This window comes from Hippopotamus amphibius, chromosome 3, assembly GCF_030028045.1.
Source record: "Hippopotamus amphibius kiboko isolate mHipAmp2 chromosome 3, mHipAmp2.hap2, whole genome shotgun sequence".
NCBI lineage: Eukaryota > Metazoa > Chordata > Mammalia > Artiodactyla > Hippopotamidae > Hippopotamus > Hippopotamus amphibius.
The window spans coordinates 106,677,350-106,696,568 of NC_080188.1; the positions used below are offsets into that span (position 1 = coordinate 106,677,350).

The 19,219-nt window shown below is 37.2% G+C and overlaps 1 pseudogene; it reads left to right on the plus strand.

The window, feature by feature from the left end:
- The first annotated feature begins 1,533 nt into the window (after positions 1-1,533).
- Positions 1,534-2,467, plus strand: LOC130850120 (olfactory receptor 4C46-like; annotated as a pseudogene).
- The last annotated feature ends 16,752 nt before the right edge of the window (positions 2,468-19,219 follow it).

Consider the following 19,219-nt stretch of genomic DNA (forward strand, 5'->3'; position numbering starts at 1 on the left):
TCAGTTCTCATAATAGACTGTGAGGTGGATTGTTCTTTTCACTCAATAATAGAGGAAATAAGAATGTAAGGTGCCTAGATCAAGAAGATGCAAGTGGGAAAAGGCAAGATTCTGATCTGGTCTTTCTGACTCCCAAACCAATGTGCTCATCACTGGGATCATCATTTTCAACATTCTGCAGAAGGTCTGTGGGTTCACTCTTTATAGGGAAATTATAGATGGAATAAAAGAGGGTAAGGGAGATAAAGATAAAATGGACCTTCAATGAATGCAGTACTGCATAGTTATTAATATTGGGGATTCCAGTAAGTTATACTGTGTGTGTATGTCTCTGAGTCTGTGTGTAGGTTGATGAAATTGCTTTATATATAATTGTCTCTGAAGTAGTATTAAGATAAATATGCCTAGTTTGGTCCTATTAAAAAAGTTTACTAATTCAACATTGACTATTATAATAATGATATAGGTCATGGATTAAGAATTTGGAACAAAAAAAGGAAGTGCGATCTGAACTAATCTTAGCTCTGCCATTTTTAGCTGCTTGATTTTAGGTAGGATCTTTAACTTCTCTATGCTTCTACTTCCTAATGTGTAAAATAAGAATAAAAATGATAGTAATAACCACCTTAAATTTTTTAATGAAGATTAAATAACAGTGTCTTAGAGCACAGTAGTTGTTCAATAAGCTTTAGCTAACATTATTATTATTCCTATTATGATTAAATTTTTAATATTATATACTAAGATTATTTTCCATCAGCTGTGTGGATGAAATAATACAATTCACACAGGTTGCACTCATGCCATGCATATAGCAATCGATCATTAAAAGTATATTTATAGGTTATAAACTTATTGGAATTATGAAATGTGTGAATCAATTTTATTACAGTAGCTCCTGTATCTTTTCATGACTTTTCATTACCAATGCTCTGTTACACTGTATGTCAACTATTAGAAATAGTCTGATACTAGTGTTCCTATCTGTCTTCCATCCCCTTACTGAAGCTCAGCCCACTTCATACAAGTCACACAAATTATATCCAACATTCATTCTTTTCTCAAATCCCACTTCTTGCTTACACTCAAATTCTTAATTACATTGCATGGTTTCCCATTTCCTAAGAAAAAAGGAAAAATCCCTAGGCTTTTCATTCATAGCCTTTACATTCATTTTCTACATCTGATTTTGGGCTTGGCTGCCTCTAAGGTGAGATTTATGATTCAAATTCGGCTCTGAGTCATCTCACATGATAAAATGTACACAGATGATCTCCTGCCTGTGTGTTCAAAAAGTTCCTCATGGCTCTAACTTTAAACATGATCTTCCCTCAAGAGAGGATCTGAGCTATCTTTAAGAGATCAGAAACTATTTTTCCTATATCAAAAGAAAAAAGACTCATAAGAATCCAGAACTCAGTAGAATCTAAGTATTTATTGTTTATTACATGGAGAAGTTTAGTGAACTCAGGGTTAAGCTAATAAAAAGTGACTTTTTTTTTTTCAGGTAACATAATTAACCGTAACATAAGATACATGGAGAATAAGAACAACGTGACTGAGTTTGTTCTCCTGGGGCTCACACAGAATCCGCAGATACAGAAAATCATATTTGTTGTGTTTTTGGTTGTCTACATTGTCTCTATGGTAGCAAACATGTTCACCATGGTCACCACCACTGCCAGCCCATTATCGGGGTCCCCCATGTACTTTTTTCCTAGCTTATCTCTCTTTTATTGATGTTTGCTATTCCTCTGTCAATAGCCCTAAACTGATTGCAGATTCACTGCATGAGAAGAAGACCATCCTATTCAATGAATGCATGGCCCAAATCTTTGGGGAACATTTCTTTGGAGGTGCTGATGTCATCCTGCTTACTGTGATGGCCTATGACCGCTACGTGGCCATCTGCAAGCCCCTGCACTATGTAACCATCATGAATCGGCAGCTGTGTGCCCTGCTAGTGGGAGTGTCATGGGTGGGAGGATTTCTTAATGGATTCATACAGATCCTCTTCATCTTCTGATTACCCTTCTGTGGCCCTAATGTCATAGATCACTTTATGTGTGATCTGAATCCTCTACTCGAGCTTGCTTGCACTGATACCCACACTCTGGGGTTCTTTGTTGCTGTTAACAGTGGTTTCCTGCGTCTGTTGAAATTCCTCCTCTTGGTGGGCTCCTATGTGGTCATCATGCACACCCTAAGGACCCACAGTTTGGAGGTGAGGCACAAGGCCTTCTCCACTGGTGTCTCCTACATCACAGTTGTCATCCTACTCCTGGTGCCCTGCATATTTGAGTACCTGAGACCATCAGTTACTTTACCTATTGATAAAGCAGTTGTTGTATTCTACACTTTGATAACTCCCATGTTAAATCCCTTAATCTTTACCTTGAGAAATGCTCAGATGAAAAATGCCATTAGGAATTTGTGTAGTAGGAAAGCTGTCATTGGTGAAAAGTAAAACGTGCTTGGAGCCCAGCATTGATTCTACTTATGCAAAGGTCAAAAGGACATTGTTGATTTCAGCAAAGAATATCCATGAGATAAAGGAAAAAAAAAATAATGAGCTACCAAAATCATAGATTCTGCTAGGGGGAGAAGAAATGGGAGAAAAAAAGTGAGAAAAACTTAGCAGGGGCTACTTTTGCATATTTGGAACAGTCTACAAAATTTGAGTTTAGTTTTGGATTTTCATCAATGCATATTGTTAATAAACTCATTCCAATGAAACAAAGTAAATAAAAACTACACTGATATTGAGCACTATTTTCTGTAACAATCTAAAGAAGTAGGCACTACTATTGTCCTCATTTTACAGGTGACTAAACAACAGAAAGGAGAAAGCTCCAAAACAGAAATATTGATGAACCACTAACCTGTATCTAGCTGATCTCTCAGACCATGTTCTTAACTGCTGAGTTATGCTTCCAGGCAATGATGATAGGACGGTAACATAATTATATTGCTTATCATTTATTGACTCAGGGACTGTGCTGGAATATGTGTACAGTATCATCTATTATACACAACTACATTTATAATTTACATATATATAGTTATATACTTGTATATATTATTATGTATATTATTATGTATGTTCATTACATATTATTACATTCTAATAATTTTCATTAATGACACTGCCCATTTTTATATCTCTTAGTTGATGGTAATGTGATGACTGTAGCACTGTGGTGTGTAACTACATTGGGGGTTTAAAGCAATGGACCATTTAACCTCTAAGGGGTGTGTAAGGAATATTATACATGTGTCCAAATGTCCCTGTTGCATTCAGAGTCATTTTGTATCACTCATGTCAGTGTCTTATCCTGATAACCCATCAAAAAGAGTGAGGATTCAAGTAAAAGAATATTTTAATGTCAGACAGGAATTTTAATTTATTAAATAAATTAAAAGTCGTACACTATCAAATACTTACCTACTTGTTAACAAGAGTTTCTTCAAGTAGCACATGGCCTGGTTTATGTGAATATTGAATGTAAATGTAAGTATAAGAGAAGATGGGAGGGAGGGAATACAGGGATATGTGTACAAAAACAGATGATTGAACTTGGTGTACCCCCAAAAAATAATAAATAAATAAATTAAATTTTAAAAAAAGAAAAAAAAAAGAGAAGATGTATAAATTGAATAAAATAAAGAGCAAAGATGTAGTATTAGAGACTAGGATAGTTTTTGTACTTTCATCTGTTTCAGAGTCAGAGAAGTAGACTAGGTATTTCTCTTTTGGAAACCACAATTTGTTTTATTCCTCCTTAAACTAGGAATAAGGGAGAAATTGAAAGTGAGCACATTATCTTATGAATACAGAGTTTACCTTGATAGTCTCCCAGTTCTAGGCAAAATTTCCTCATCCTGTTTTTCTTATTTCTCTATCAGTTTCCTGTTTGGTAACATTTAATTATGAAAAATGACTCTTTTTTTGTAGCTCCATCTACAAAATAGTAACTTCAGGATAAATGTATTCCACTCATTTCATCTATCCTTCCTTCATTAAACAACAACTATTTTTTCAGCCCAGGGAATGTATCAGGCACAATGATAGTTGTTGGGGCTTCAGCAATGAATAAAGAAAAACTTGGGTGATGCCTTTCCAGAGCTTAGATCCACTGAGAGACTTCCAGAAGAGAGCAGGAAATTAAAACAAAGTAGTATCAACAGTAAATAAGAGAATGGAAGCACAGGGTACTTACTCTGAAAGCACTTTTGAGGGACACACAGCAAAGACCTGGGGCTTCAGAAAAGATTCCAGGGTGAAAAGACATCAAAAATGGGACTCAAAGGTTGAAAAAGAGTCAGCAGCATGAACAGGCATTGGTTGGAATAAGAGTATTTTAGGAGAGGGAATATGTAACAAAGGCCAGAAAGTGAAACATGTACAGAGAATCCTAATGAATTTGACATAGCTATGGTTGTTAAACCAACTATTTATTCCACAATTATTATAGAATGTCCACTGCATTCCAGGCAACATGCTGGACAGTTAGCTTCTAAAGGGTATATGGCAAGATATGAAGCTGGAGGGATAAGGACAGGAAAGATGGGGTAGGTCCTCATAATTCTTTTAAGGCTTAAAGCTAAGTACTATGGGACAAATATTTGAAGGTCTTTTTTTTATATTAAAGTATAGTTGATTCCCAAAGTTATTTGAGTTTCAGGTGTACAGCCAAGTGATTCAGTTTTATTTATATGTGTGTATGTGTGTGTGTGTGTGTGTGTGTGTGTGTGTATTTTTCAGATTATTTTTAGGATGTGCTTTAAGCTAGCAAATGATGCAGTTAGATTTCAATTTTAGAATAAAACTTTAGTTATAGTATAGAAAATGAATTGAAGAAGACAAATAGCAAAAAGAGCATAAGAAGGTTTTTGTAATTATTTGGATGGGAAAGAATGGAGGCTTGAACTCTGCTGGTGCCAATGATGATGCTGAATGCTGCAGACACTTCTGCATCTGGGTCTAAGCTAATTCACTGCACCAGTGCACCTAGAAAGCTGCTGTTTGTCTGGGCTGCTGACACCTCACAGCCCCATTCTTTCTGCACAATTGCAAGAGAGAAAATTGGAACTGCTTCACTTGGGGATTATGCCCATCATCCCAGGGACCAGGAGTAGCCAATGAATGACTGGAGCAGGGGTGAAAATGCTGGTCCCCTTGATTTAGGGTGGAACCAGTGCTATAGTACAATATATATTCCATAGTTCCCATGGCTCCAGGCTGAAGCCAGACTCTGAGTGGGAGTACATCCTTTTTCCCCTTCTATAGATGGCCTCTCTCAATTTTTGCCCTTATAAAGACCAGCCAAAACCATGTAACTAGTTACAGAAATGATAATTGTGATTGCTGTATGTCCAATTTATCTTACAAATGCATTGCTATGTGTGTATATTATATATATAATATAAGTATATACATATATATCCTTGTTTTCTTCTTTCATATTATTTTATCATGTAACATAAGATATGTTGACTTTCTATCATACTATTTTTTTCTACTTTTTTATAACTTTTTATTTTATATTGGAATATATTTGATTAATAACATTGTGATAGTTTCAGGTGTACAGCAAAGTGATTCTTATAATATGCATGTATCTAGTCTTTTTCAAATTATTTTCCCATTGAGGTTGTCACAAAACATTGAGCAAAGTCCCCTGTGCTGTACAGTTGCTTATGCATTTTAATATAGCAGTGTACACATACAAATACCAAGTTCCCTAACCATCCCTTCCCCTCCCCCTTACTCTCTTGGTGTCTGTAAGTGCTTCCTCTAAGTCTGCTCCTAATAGTGAACCTCTTTATGTATATGCCATTGGTTCTGAAATATATTACATTATCATTAATTGGAATACAATTTTCTTAAGATATCAGTAATACCTAAAAGAATGCAGATTAGACACAACCCCTGTCAAATACTCAGGGACACTTTTGTAGACATGGAAAGATCATTTAAAACATTTGTACTGAATCTCAAGCCATAATAACCTTGAAAAGTAAAATAAAGTTGGATATCTCACAATTCCTGATTTTAAAACTTACTGTAAAGCTATAGGAAATAAATCAGTGAGGTACTAGCATAAAGAAAGACATATAGAGGAGTAGAATAGATTAGAGAGCCCAGCAATAAATCATCATATAAATGGTCCAATGACTATTTTACAAAATATTATTTAATTATTTGTTTGTTTTTGGCTGCGTTGGGTCTTGGTTGCTTCATGCAAGCTTTCTCTAGTTGTGGCCAGTGGTGTCTACTCTTTGTTGTGGTGCACAGGCTTTTCACTGTGTTGGTTTCTCTTGGTGAGGAGCCTGGGCTTTAGGTGTGTGGGCTTCAGTAGTTGTGGCTTGTGGGCACTAGAGAGCAGACTCAGTAGTTGTGCTACATGGGCTTAGTTGCTCTACGGCATGTGGGATCTTTCTGGACCAGGGTTCAAACCCATGTCACATGCATTGGCAGGCAGATTCTTAACCACTCTGAAACCAGGGAAGTCCCAGTCCAATGACTTTCTACAAGTGTGCCAAGACCATCCAATGGGGAAAGCACAGTTTTTCACCAAATTTAGTTGACAAAGCTAGAGGTCTACATGCAAAAGAATGAAGGTGAACCCTCATCTTTTATCATTGACACAGTATACTCAAATGGATCAAAAGCCTTAACTTAAGAGCTAAAACAGTGAAACATGTTGAAAAATTAAAGAGGAAAAGATTCAGGCTATTAGGTTAGGCAATGCTTTTTTAAATGAAAACAAAAACAAAGGCACAAGGAGAAAAAGGATGTAAATTGGACTATATCACAATTTAAATCTTCTATGCATCAAAGGACACAAGCAACAGAGAGAAAAGGCCACTCACAGAATGGAAGGAAATGAACACATGCCTGATAAGGAGGTCATGTCCAGAACATACAAGGAATTTCTATAACTCAGTAAAAATAACCCAAGTAATAAATGCACAAGGAACTTGAGAGGACCTTTTATCCAAATTTCTACAACCATGTTTCTAACAGTATATTCAGAAGAGTCAAAATGTTTAAGCAGCCAAAGCATCCAACACCACATGAAGCAAAATGTGGTGTACAGTCAATAAAATATTATTCAGTATTAAAAAGGAACAAGTTTAGACTGGAAAAAGATGGCAGAGGGGTAGGATGTGGTGACCACCTTCCTCTACACAAATACATCACAAACACATCTACTTGGGGAGTGGCTCCTGAAGAACACCTTCCAAATGCTGGTAGGAGACCTCAGACCACCAAAAAGGCAGGAGAATTTCCATGTAAGTGAGTATTGAAAAGGAAAGAAGGTAAAAAGAGACAAAGAATTCTGAGGATACCAACCCCTCTGGGAAAGAGCTGTGAGGGGGGAAGGCTCCCACAGACGGGAGAGCCCCCTCACGGGTGGGGAAGGACAGGAGGAGTCTCGGAGCCCCCAGAAGAGAGAGCAACAGCAGGTCTGCTGAGGACAGAGTGGAGAGATCCCCACACAGAGGAGTCAGGCAGCACTCCCTATCCAGAGAAGCTAATCTGCTAACCAACGGTGGTGGTGGGGACTGGGTGCCAAGGCTTGGGCTTCAGAGAACAGACCCCAGGGAGATAGTGGGGTCTGGCTGCATGAGAACAGCCTGGGGGCAGGGAGGCGGCAGCTGGCAGGTGTGCCAGCAAGCTAGGAGGGAGTTTGTGGAAAATCCTTGGCCAGACGGAGAGGCAGGGGACTTTTGTTTCAGAGTGTTTGGGAGGAAATTTCCTCTACAGGAACTCACAGGCTGTAAAGCAGCATGACCCATGGCTGCTGGATCAAAAAGCCCACCTCCCGCTCTGTGCGCCAGACCAGTTGTTGCTGGATTGAAAAGCTTGCCATCCCCTGCCCCCACCTGCCCCATGCACCACTGGGTCCTGCTGAACATCCAACCATCTGCCCACTGCCTCACTCCCCCGCCCCCACCTCCGTGCTGCTGGGCCATGGCCCACTCACCCATAGCTACCAAGGGTCCTGTGTGCAAGGCAAGTTATTGGCCACACTCTCTCAGCAGCAGGGGAAGCCCACCAACACCAAGGATCCCATGATCAGGACCAACTTTCCTGGAAGAATGCACAGCACACCTCAGGTTCACACTGATCTCTGCTGATGCAAGCAATCCCACAGATTTCAGGTGGCTGTCATATCCCTCCCTATCTGGACTTGAAGTTGCAAGTGAGCTTCAATCACCCTCTTTTACCCTCTCTTGCCTGGGTAGTGAACCAACTCCTGAAAGCAACCCACATACAAAGTAGAGACCAAAACCAAAACTGATGCCTTTGGACTGTAGGACCAAAGAAAAGAAAGAGAAACAGCCATAGCAGAAGCAGATTTAATGCCCACAATAAGCTTGAAAGAACCTGTGTCTGTGGATCACCTGAATAGAGTGTTTCTACAATACAGACTGTACACAAAGGGGACAACTGGGGACTGTGGGGACAAATACATACAGGACTAATACCAGATCACAGTCTGAGCTCTCCACAGTCCTCCACACAGCAGGTGCAGGGCTACCTAGAAGTATTGTAGGAATTCTTGGTATGCTTATCTTGTTTCTGGTTTTAGGTATTTGTTAGCTAAATTTTTACTGTATGCATGTGTATGTGGGTTTGCTTGTAATTGGTATGAGTTCTCTTCTTTGTTTTCTTGCTCTCTCATTTTCTCTTTTCATCAGTCCTGTTCCTCTTCTCTTTCTTAAAGTGCAAGTGTGCACATCTTGTTGATTTTGACTGATTAGAGCTGCTTTTACCACCAGTCTTGGGGATCTGTCTGTCCCTTTCCCTTCTTTCATTTTTTCTTCCTTTTCTTCTTTGCTCTCCTTCTACCTCCTTTTTCTCTGTGCTGTGCAGCTTCCATGGTCTTGGTACCCCAGCAGAGGGTCAAACCTGGACCTCTGAGACTGCAGAGTGGAGTCGATTACATTGGACCACCAGAGAATTCCTGACTCCATGGAATATTAATCAGCAAGAGCTCCACCAGAGTTCTCATTGTTAACACCAAGCTCCAAATCCAACCAAAGGCCAGGAAGCTCCAGGGCTTTACACCTCAAGCCAAACTGAACAGAGATAAGAGGAATTTCTATTAGGGAAAGGAGACAGCAAATACTATAAATTAGACAAAATGAGAAAACAAAGAAACACCTTGCAGGCAAAGGAGCTAGATAAAAACCCACAAGATTGAATAAATGAAGAAGAAATGGGCAAATTGCTTGAAAAATAATTCAGAGTAATGATGACCCTACATCTTGAAAACAAAATAGGGAAAATACAAGAAACATTTAATAAGGACCTAGAAGAAGTAAAGAGCAGGCAAACAGTAATGAAGAACACAATAACTGAAATTAAAAATACTCTAGATGGTTTAAACAGCAGAATAACTGAGGCAGAAGAACGAGTTAGTGAGTTGGAAGATAGAATGAGGGAAATAACTGCCACAGAGCAGGAAACAGAAAAAAGAATAAAAAGATTGGAAGACAGTCCCAGAGACCTCGGGGATAATATTAAGCACACCAACATTCAAATCATAGGTGTCCTTGAAGAGGAAGGAAAAAAGAAAAGGTCTGAGAAAATATTTGAGAAGATTATATTAGAAAACTCCCCCCACTTGGGAAAGGAAATAGTAAAGTCCAAGGAGTACAGAGAGTCCTGTACAGAATAAACCCAAAGAGAAACACCAAGGCACATACTAATCACACTAACAAAAAATAAACACAAAGCAAAAATATTAAAAGCAGCAAAAGAAAGGCAACAAATAACATATAAGGGAAAACCCATAAGGATAACAGCTGACCTTTCTACAGAAACTCTGCAGGCCAGAAGTGAGTGGCAGGATATACTGAAAGTCCTGAAAGAGAAAAACCTACAGCCAAGAATACTCTACCCAACAAGAATCTCATTCAGATTCAATGGAGAAATAAAAAGCTTTACAGACAAGCAAACTTAAGAGAGATCAGCACCACCAAACCAGCCTTACAACAATTGCTAAAGGAACTCCTCTAGGCAGTAAACAGAAGACAAGGAAAAGACCTACAAAAATACTGCCAAAACAATTAAGAAAATGGTCATAGGAACATACATGTCAATAATCACCTTAAATGTAAATGGATTAAATGTGCCAATCAAAAAACACAGACTGGCTGAATGGATACAAAAAAAAAAAAAAGACTCTTATATATGCTGTCTACAGGAAACGCACTTCAGGCCTAGAGACATATGCAGACTAAAAGTAAGGGGATGGAAAAAGATATTCCATGCAAATGGAAGTCAAAAGAAAGCTGAAGTAGCAATACTCATATCAGACAATTAGACCTTAAAGTAAAAACTATTACAAGAGATATGAAGGACACTACCTAATGATCAAGGGATAAATCCAGGAAGAAGGTATAACAATTGTAAGTAACTATGCACCCAACATAGGAGCACCTCAATACATAAGGCAAATGCTAGCAGCCATAAAGGGGAAATCGACAGCAACACAAAAATAGTAGGAGACTTTTAACACTCCACTTACACCAATGGACAGATCATCCAAACAGAAAATAAATAAGGAAACACAAGCTCTAAATGAAACATTAGACCACCTTGACTTAATTGATATTTTTAGCACATTCCATCCCAAAACTACAGAATATACTTTCTTCTCAAGTGCACATGGAACATTCTGCAGGATAGATGACATCTTGGGGCATAAATCAATCCTCAGTAATTTCAGGAAAATTGAAATCGTATCAAGCATCTTCTCTGACCACAATACCATGAGACTAGATATCAATTACAGGAAAAAAAAACTGTAAAAAATACAAACACATGGAGGTTAAATAATATGCTATTTTTTCATTTTTTTTTAGAACTTTTATTGAGATACAGTTAACATGCAATAAACTGCATATATTTAGAGTGTACAATTTGGTATCCCAATCTCCCAATTAATTCCCTCCCCAACCCTCTCCGCTTTCTACACTTTGTGTCCATATATTTGTTCTCTACAATGTGTCTCTATTTCTGCCTTGCAAACTGGTTGATTTGTACCATTTTTCTATAGTCCACATATATGTGTTAATATATGGTATTTGCTTTTCTCTTTCTGACTCACTTCACTCTGTATGACAGTCTCCAAGTCCATCCATGTCTCTAGAAATGTCCCAGTTTCATTGCTTTTTACAGCTGAGTAATATTCCATTGTATATATGTACCATCTCTTTTTTATCCATTCATCTTTTGATGGACATTTAGGTTGCTTCCATGTCCAGGCCATTGTAAATAGTGCTGCAATGAACATTGGAGTGCATGTGTCTTTTTGAATTATGGTGTTCTCTGGGTATATGCCCAGCAGTGGGATTACTGGGTCATATGGTAACTCTATTTTTAGTTTGGCAAGGAACCTCCATGCTGTTCCCCATAGTGGTTGGATCAATTGTCATTCCCACCAACAGTGCGAGAGCGTTCCCTTTTCTCCACACCCTCTCCAGCAGTAATATGCTATTAAGCAACCAAGAAGTCACTGTAGAAATCAAAGAGGAAATAAAAAATACTTAGAAACAAATGACAATGCAAACAAGATGACTCAAAACCTATGGGACGCAGCAAAAGCAGTTCTAAGAGGGAACTTTATAGCAATACAGTCCCACCTCAAGAAACAAGAAACATTGGGAATAAACAATAAAACCTTACACCAAAAACAATTAGAGAAAGAAGAAGAACAACAACAAGTAAACCCAAAGTGAGCAGAAGGAAAGAAATCGTAAAGATCAGATCAGAAATAAATGAAAAATAAATGAAAGCAACAATAACAAAAATCAATAAAACTAAAAGCTGATTATTTGAGAAGATAAATAAAATTGATAAACCATTAGCCAGATTCATGAGGAAAAACAGCAGAAGATGCAAATCCACAGACTTAGAAATGAAAAAGAAGTAACAACTGACACCACAGAAATACAAAAGATCATGAGAGAGTACTACAAGCAACCATATGCCAATAAATTGGATAACCTGGAAGAAATGGATAATTCTTAGAAAAGCACAATCTTCCAAGACTGAACCAGGAAAAAATAGAAAATATGAACAGACGAATCACAAGCACTGAAATTGAGACTCTGATTAAAAATCTCCCAACAAACAAAAGTCCAGGGCCAGATGGCTTCACAGGTGAACTGTATCAAACCTTTAGAGAAGAGCTAACACCTACCCTTCTCAAAGTCTTCCAAAACATAGCAGAAGGAGGAACATTCCCAAACTCATCTATGCAGCCACTATCACCCTGATACCAAAACCAGAAAAAGATGTCACAAAAAAAGAAAATTACAGGCCAATGTCACTGATGAATATACATGAAAAAATACTCAACAGAATACTAGTAAAGTCCAACAGCACATTAAAAAGATTATACACAACAATCAAGTGGGGTTTATCTCTGAAATGCAAGGATTCTTTGATATACACAAAACAAAGTGATACATCATATTAACAAATTGAAGGATAAAATCGTGTGATCACCTCAATAGATGCAGAAAGAGCTTTTTGCAAAGTTCAACATCCATGTACGATAAAAACAACAACAACAACAAAAAAAAACTCTCCAGAAAGTGGGCATAGAAGTAATTTAGCTGAATATAATAAAAGCAATATATGACAAATCAACAGCCAATATCATTCTAAATGGTGAAAAACTGAAAGAATTCCCTCTAAGGACATGAACAAGACAAGAGTGCCCACTCTCACCACCACTATTCAACATAGTTTTGGAAGTTTTAGCCACAGCAATCAGAGAAGAAAATGAAATAAAAGGAATGCAAATTGGAAAAGAAGTAAAACTGTCACTCTTTGCAGATGACATGATATTATACATAGAAAATCCTAAAGATGCTACCAGAAAACTGCTATAACTAATCGCTGAATTTAGTAAAGTAGCAGGATACAAAGTTAATGCACAGAAATCTTTTGCATTCCTATACACTAACAATGAAAGAGCAGAAAGAGAAATTAAGGAAACACTCACATTTACCACTGCAACAAAAATAATAAAATACCTAGGAATAAACCTGCATATGAAGGCAAAAGATCTGTACACAGAAAACTTTAAAACACTGATGAAAGAAATCAAAGATGATACAAACAGATGGAGGGACATACTGTTTTTTTGGATTGGAAGAATCAACATTATGAAAATTACTATCCTACCCAAAGCAATTTACACATTCAATGCAATCCCTATCAAATTACCAATGGCGTTTTTCACAGAACTAGAGCAAGAAATTTTATGATTTGTCTGGAAACGCAAAAGACCCTGAATAGCTAAAGCTATCTTGAGAAGGAAAGACGGAGCTGGAGGAATCAGGCTCCCTGACTTCAAACTATACTACAAGGCTACAATGCTGAAGACAGTATGCTACGGGCACAAAAACAGAAATAAAGATCAATGGAACAAAATAAAGAGCTCAGAGATAAATCCACACACATATGGGCACCTTATATTTGATAAGAGAGACAAGAATATACAATAGAGAAAAGACAGCCTCTTCAATAAGTGGTGCTGGGAAAATTGGAAAGCTATATGTAAAAGTATGAAATTAGAACACTTCCTAAAACCATACACATAAATAAACTCAAAATGGATTAAAGACCTGAATGTAAGGCTAGGCACTATAAATCTTTTAGAGGATAACATAAGCAGAATATTCTATGACATAAACCAAGGCAAAATCCTTTTTGACCCCCCACCTAAAATAATGGATAGAAAATAAAAAATAAACAAATGGAGCTAATGAAAATTAGCAAAGAAACCATAAACAAGACTAGAAGACAGCCCACAGAATGGGAGAAAATATTTGCCAATGAAGAAATGGACAAAGGATTAATCTCCAACATATACAAGCAGTTCATGTAGCTTAGTACCAAAAAAGAAGATACCCAATCCACAAATCAGTGGAAGACCTAAAAAGACACTTCTTCAGAGAAGACATGCAGATGGTTAAAAGCACATGAAAAGATGCTTAATATCACTAATCTTTAGAGAAATGCAAGTCAAAGCCACAATGAGATATCACCTCACACTGTTCAGAATGGCCATCATTAAAAAATCTAGAAACAATAAATGCTGGAGAGGGTGTGGAGAAAAAGGAGCCCTCCTGCACTGTAAGTAGGAATGTAAATTGTTACAGCCACTATGGAAAACAATATGGTTGTTCCTTACACAACTAAAATAGAACTACCATATGACCCAGCAATCCCACTGCTGGGCATATACCCAGAGAAAACCATAATCCAAAGTGAAACATGTACCACAATGTTCACTGGAGCACTATTTACACAAGCCAGGACATGGAAGCAACCTAAATGCCCATCAATAGATGAATGGATATAGGATATGTGGCACATATATACAATGGAATATTACTCAGCCATAAAAGGAATGAAATGGAGTTATATGTAATGAGGTGGATAGACCTAGAGTCTGTCATACAGAGTGAAGTAAGCCAGGAAGAGAAAAATAAATACCATGTGCTAACTCATATATATGGAATAAAAAAAAAAAAAATGGTGCTGATTAACCCAGTGACAGGGCAAGAATAAAGATGCAGAGGTAAATACTGGAATTGTGGACACAGTGGGGGATGGGAGTGGAAGGGGAAGCTGGGACAAATTGAGAGAGTAGAATTGACATATATACACTACCAAATGTAAAATATATAGCTCATGGGAAGTTCCTGCATAACATAGGGAGGTCAACTCGATGATGGATGATTACTTAGAGGTCCAGCATAGGGAGTGTCAGAGGGAGTCATGCGAGGCAGGGGACATGGGGGTATATGTATAAATACAGCAGATTCACTTTGGTGTACCTGAGAAATTGGCACAACAGTGTAAAAAATTTTATTCCAATAAGGAGCGTTAAAAAAAAAAATAGGAACAACTTTATGACTCATGCTACAACACAGATAAACTGTGTGGTTATGTTTAATAAAATAAGTCATTACTTCTCATAAAATGTATATTCTATAGCAGATTTATGTTTACAGTTAGGTTGTAAAAATAATACATCAAGTTTCTATATACCCCGCATTCAGTTTTCCCTGTTATCATCTTGTATTATTATGGAATATTTTTACCTATTAACCTCCATTGTTACATTTTTTAACTAAAATTGATACTTTATCTACATATATAATTCTTTACTGATGCCATATTTCTCCTCCAGGATCTGATGCAGGAAACCACATTAAATTTACTTGCCAACTTTTCTTCACGTCTTCCAGAGGGTGACAGTTTCTCTGAATTTCTTGTTTTGAATGACCTTGAAGTTGGTAGTTTTGAGGAGGACTATTCAAATATTTTGTATAAAGGCCCTGCATTGGTGTTTGTTTGACATTTTGTTCTCAGTTAGTCCTGTGTTATAAGTTATTGGGAGAAAGACCACAGAGATAAGGTGCCATTTTCATCGTATCACATCAGTGGATACATACACTCAATGTGACTCATCACTGTTGGTGTTAATCTTGATCACCTAAGGTAGTGTTTGTCATAATTCCTGTTTGTAAATTTACTCTTTTCCCTCATCCCATCCTGTGTTCTTTGGAAGGAAGTCACTTAAGTGTGTGCACAGGTCATGCTTAAGTGGTCGAGAGATTGAGGACAGCCTATCTACATAAATTGTTTGGAATTCTGTCTATTCGCACCTATTCATTTAGTTGCTTATTCAAGTATTTGGATCATTACAAATAACAGTTTATTTATTTATTTATTTATTTATTTATTTATTTTGAACTTTGAGCTATATCTCAATTCTATGTTATTTATTTTGTTGCTGACTTTTTTCCAGCTCTGGGCATTGAGGGCTGTTTTGTTTGGCTCCTATGTCCCTTTGGGGTATCTTCATCAGTGTTTCAGTGTGTGAAGGGAAGGGACACCTTAGGGAAGGACCTTCTCCAGAATCTGTATTTTGCATCATTCGTGTTTTTTTTTTTAATTAATTAATGTATTTATTGACTGTGTTGGGTCTTTGTTGTTGCACACAGGCTTTGTCTAGTTGTGGAGAGCTGGGGCTGCTCTTTGCTGTGGTGCATGGGCTCCTCATTGCTGTGGCTTCTCTTGTTGCAGAGCACAGGCTATAGGTGCATGGGCTTCAGTAGGTGCAGTACATGGGCTCAATAGTTGTGGCTCACAGGCTCTAGAGTGCAGGCTCAATAGTTGTGGTGCATGGGCTTATTTGCTCTGCGGCATGTGGGATCTCCCTGGAACAGAGATCGAACCTGTGTCCCCTGCACTGGCAGGCAGTGCAGGCACATTCTTAACCACTGAACCAACTAGGAAGCCCCCATTCATGTTTAAATACAGCTCCATGGATGGGAAAAGTGATATAGTTCCCAAAGTCTTCTGTGGGGGTGGGTTTCAGAAAGTATGGGATGAATCTGGAATCAACTTTGTCTACTACCATGCAGGTGAGAACCTGAGCCTCCTTTTGAGATCAAAGAGTTCCCAGTTACAGATAAACAGAATTTTAGGGTCACTTGTTTTATTCTCCTTTGAGTAAAGTGTGTTCAAAATTTCCTTGGGATGAAAAGAGGACAACTGAACATCCTTGTCTCTGGAAGAACTCTTACAAAGCTAATGTAATTTCTACTGGACATTAAAATATTTTTATATAATACTTGGAAAAAGTGAATCAGATCAATGTCACTATGAGTGTCTAATACATACATCACATTTGTGGAAGGACAGAAAGTTTAGAACATTTCTAGGTGTCTTCTACATTCTAAAGTCAGATGCTGGAAATAAAGGATTTGCCCAGAAGCTTCTGATTGAAATGAGTACTGCTTTTTTAAATTAATTAATTAATTAATTTATTTATTTTATTGGCTGTGTTGGATCTTTTTTGCTGTGCACAGGCTTTCTTTTTAGTTGAGATGAGTGGGGGCTTCTCTTTGTTGTGGTGCATGGGCTTCTCATTGCTGTGGCTTCTCCTGTTATGTAGCATGGGCTCTAGGCATGTGGGCTTCAGTAGTTGCAGCACATTGGCTAAATATGTGTGGCTCACAGGCTCTAAAGCACAGGCTCAATTGTTGTGGTGCACGGGCTTAGTTGCTCCACAGCATGTGGGATCTTCCTGGAGCAGGGCTCGAATCCATGTCCCGTGCATTGGCAGTCAGATTCTCAACCACTACGCCACCTAGGAAGCCCCAAATGAGCACTGCTTGTTAAAGGTTATTGGAATGGAGGGTGTGAGAGATAAGCAACTACAAATAAGATCTGCTTGGGAGTTTCAGGATATGTTCCATAGATATGATAATTGGTGATGGAGGTAGTAGAATGCAATCTTCCCTTTTCTTCAATGCCATCTGAGTATAATGTACTGAGAAACACTATTAGACTCTATGTATAGGATATTTTCTTAAAGCTTTCATTCATTCAACCAATATTTGCTAAGCACCTGCTTTTTCCTAGGTGCTCAAATTCAGTAGTTTATGGACAAAAATTACAATCCTGTTGCTTCATTCCAATTTGTGTCACTTATATATATGTAATTCTAATATATGCATATCTATACACCTATGTATATAGATATAAATATGTTATGTGAATTATTCATATGAGACTATCATCTATCTCATCTTCCTATCCATATCTATCTTACTATCTACCTACCTATCTATATGTATAAATATACAGGTATAGATAAGGAGAAATATTTATATATTATTCTTCATAGATATAAAATGCAAACAATTTTCAATTTCATTGCTGAAGAGCTTTAACCAGTATATATTTGGAAAACCTCCAAGAAAATTCTGAACCTTTCATTAAAGGTAGTGTGGTGGTGGTCCACAGTGTGATTAAAAAGCATCGAGTTCTATAAAAACCTCTACATGTGACTTAGCATCTAACTCATGCTCTTGAGTCTTGTTTCTCCCCAAAATATCACTGTCTTTCCTGCCTACATCAGAAGACAGTTATTACAGCTCAGGGATAGGCCAATGTGAATAATAGTCCATCAGCTAAAATGAGGTTTTAAAAAACTTTATATTTTTAATGCAACACATGATAGTGATGTATTTCAAATTTTACCAAAGGACACATCTTAAAAATTAGCGATGGCTCATGTGTCTGGTGCCAAGGAAACAGTTTCTTCACACAGAGAATACAAATCCATGTTCTTGCTGACATCCTTCTAAATGTAATTTATTTCTGTAGAAGACTGTATGTGTGTGACACATGTATTATCTTGTTTTTATTTAAGACTTATCAGCCTGGCATATTACTCTGTCCTCTTATGTTTCACTTGACAATATACGTTAGATATATTTTACACTTAGATACCACTGAATACATATCTGCTTTGTTTTCATGTATGGCTCTGTCAATGAATGGTTATCAATATAAGTACCATCCCTTATTCGTTAAGCTCCCTTCAGATGTGTTTTAAGTCTTTTTCCATCTTTTGATATGATAGAAAGTGTTGCAGTGGTAGTCATTGTCCTTGGGAGCGAGAGTATCTTTAGAAAATGGAATCACTAGACCCATGTCTATGTACAATTGTAATATTACAGATGTTGAAAATTAAAGTCTCTTTTAAAACTGGTTCTTTGTCCAGTATTTATTTTACTGTATTTTTAAGCTTAGCAAGTGAAATCAATTTATACTTTAAAATTATTCTTTTGTCTGGCATACAAGTTGTGAATATACTTTACCAGTTTGTCACTTTTAATTTGCTATTGACTATGCTACTATTTGGATAATATAAGGGCACATAAAACAATTTGTCTACTTTTGGTGTATAGCTAGATATGAACACAAAATAATTGTCATTTTATTTCTATTTTCTCTTACTTGAGGTTAGAGTACAGGATATTCAAGATATATCAATATATCTCAAAAATTCTATTAAAAAGTTTCAGGTATGACTTGGAGCTTCCTGAGCTCATTTTCCAAATTCCTGGTGCTTAATCTTAAACATGAAACTTGAAAGAGGGTTCTGATTTATTGAAAATATTCTCTTTCTAGTTTTCCTTCATTTAAACTCAGTGGGGCCTTGCATCCTAAGAAAACATATTGAAAGACTTAGAAAAATAAAGAATAAATGGACAACATATTATAATTTAAAGATTATACATTTTGATAACAGGAGCTGAATTTAAAACTGTAAACAACTAGAAAGGTTTGAGAAGTCAAGTAAAAAAGAAGCAAACT